General features: G+C 44.8%; 1 protein-coding gene across 2 annotated transcripts in view; it reads left to right on the top strand.

Annotated features, from left to right (window-relative positions):
* Window positions 1-1795: 1795 nt before the first annotated feature.
* The window catches only part of nalf2 (NALCN channel auxiliary factor 2), a 6953-nt gene continuing 6248 nt past the window's right edge, over window positions 1796-2500 (top strand). Inside the window, exon 1 of one of the 2 annotated variants that reach the window (XM_076987691.1) lies at window positions 1796-2500. This exon is cut by the window's right edge and continues 916 nt beyond it. The gene's annotated coding sequence lies outside the window, so the exon portion shown is untranslated. The other variant, XM_076987692.1, reaches the window with a different exon arrangement.

Here is a 2500-nt window from a genome sequence, read left to right as displayed (position 1 = left end):
GTTTTCAGGACCTTTTCATTTTTTTCACATTATTTGTTTGTTCAAGGCAAAATGTGTGAAAAAAATGGAGGAATATATTTTTGTGAGATTGGACTTCAGGCTGTAAGACAAAAAAAGTGACCATTTCAAAGTGGCATGAAGATTTTCTGTAGACACTGTACAACAATACACTGATACTTAAACAACAGAGTGTGTGTAGAGAAGTCCTGGTACACGTGTTCAACAGCACATTACACAGTGTTTCATGATGAGGTTCAGAAGAATAGAAAAATCATTCGTATTTTGATATTTTGAGTCTTTAATCACTCACACAAACACACAAACATACACAAACATGCCGTGATTCCAGACTGACACAGGAAGTGACTCTGAAGTCAGGAGCTCTGAGAGTTTCCAGGTTTCGTGCTACAGCCGTTGGCTGTAATCAGCAGGGCAGGCTGTCTGAACGCTGCCATTTCCTTTGACTAACATCCTCTCACTTAGTGTCAGTGTGTGTGTTTGTGCTTCTCTGAGTCCTGGTGTCTGCCTCTGTGCGTTTGTATGTGTGTGGTCCGCAATATTGGCTGTGATTTCTGAACATTTTTAAATACATCCCGGAATTCTTGCCCTTTAGAAACAGCAGGATTTCAAACAAAAAAAAAAATCCTCAACCGGTCTGTTTCTCTGCTGGTATTTTGTTGTTGCTGAACCATGAAGCAGTGCTGCCCTCTGGTGGCCACCTCCCACACTGCAGCATCCGATAAACACACTTAGACTACAACTAAAGTCCTGAACTCAGCCCAGTACCATATTGAACACAGTGGACCATACTGAACACTGTGGACCATACTGAACACCGTGGGTCTTACTGAACACAGTACCATACTGAACACAGTGGACCATACTGAACACAGCGGTACCATTCTGAACAAAGTGGGCCATACTGAACACAGTGGACCATACTGAACACAGCGGTACCATTCTGAACAAAGTGGGCCATACTGAACACAGTGGACCATACTGAACAGTGTTTACCAGAACAGTGGTACCAGTGTTTACTTCAGAGATATTGACTTCATGTGGCCTGGTGCTTATCCCTGGAGTGACTTACATATTTCCACAGGGTCAAATGTCGGGGGTCATACTGACTATTGCCAGCCACGGAGGAGATCAAAGCTGGACTACACCCACACACACACACACACACACACACACACACACACACACACACACACACACACACACACACACACCGTCTCTATATATTCCTGAAGCCGAGATATGAGCATGTTGTGAGTACTGACCCTGTACAACTAGGTTACAAAACAGAGAAGGAGAAGAGAGACAAACATTTGTTTGAAGAGTGATTTATGTTTTAATGGCGTTGGCGTCCACATACATGTAATAAAACATTAACATTGTTTTTTATACCTATCCCATAACCTCAACGTTTTAAAGAGGAACCATAAAACTGCTCTCACGTCATTGAGTAGTTTATAGTGTCTCCTTCGATTTATGACGGTATCTCGGGTTCAGAGTTGGACCTCTGGCCCCACCTGGTGGCTAAAAGATGCAGCGCGGGCTAAATGTCACGGGACACTTCTGAACACGTCTGAACACCTTTAGAGTCCAACGTACCGGTGTAAACACACGGCATTAGTGCAAGTGCGAGGCACGTCACGCAGATTAACGCTGGTTATGAGTGCATTGTGTATTTTGCTTTTCAAAGCCAATGTTTCACATCATAGCCAAGCAAATGAACACAAGGCAAACAAAACATTTATGCTAAATTTTATAGCAGGAATGAACTGATCATTGTGTTGAGAACTAGATGGCTGTGGAATGGATGGATGGATAGAATAAAAACAGGATGATGAGTGTATCCTGTGTGCACAGAAAGAGATTTCTGTCGTTTTTGTGTTAAATTGACTGCAACTCCGTGCTTAATAAGTGTTAATATTCTGTACCGAGAAGTGAAAAGAAGCATTTATCTAAATATTATAGACTCAACTACGAGAGAGAGAGAGAGAGAGAGAGGGAGAGAGAGAGAGAGAAAGAGAGAGATGGAGAGGGAGAGAGAAAGAGAGAGAGATGGAGAGAGAAGAGAGAGAGAGAGAGAGAGAGAGAGAGAGAGAGAGAGAGAGATGAATGGAACTGGGGATGAATGAAGCTCTAATAGAGGAAGACAGCGAGCCCGAGGAGCTCCGGAGGCGCGCGACGGCGCACGCGCCGCACCCCCGTCTTCAATTAAAACATCTCAAGGTTCTTTGCGCGAGAGCGAAGATGGCGACAGACTGAAGGAGCTCGCGGGACGGAGGGTAAGATGGCAGGCGGATGCGCCCTTCCGTTAACGCGCTGACAAAAAAAACAACAAACGAAATCACAAAATCGCGCGTCCCCGAGACCCTGATCGAAGATGCACGTCCACAAAAAAAAAGGTCGGATGCTGAAATGTGCGATGGGTTGTCAAGGCGACGCCAGGCCCGTGATGCAGAATGATGTCGGCGAGGTCTCGCGGCAT

Source organism: Brachyhypopomus gauderio, unplaced genomic scaffold, assembly GCF_052324685.1.
Source record: "Brachyhypopomus gauderio isolate BG-103 unplaced genomic scaffold, BGAUD_0.2 sc54, whole genome shotgun sequence".
NCBI lineage: Eukaryota > Metazoa > Chordata > Actinopteri > Gymnotiformes > Hypopomidae > Brachyhypopomus > Brachyhypopomus gauderio.
Note: the sequence above shows the minus strand (reverse complement) of the source record. Positions and strands in the feature narration are given on the sequence as shown.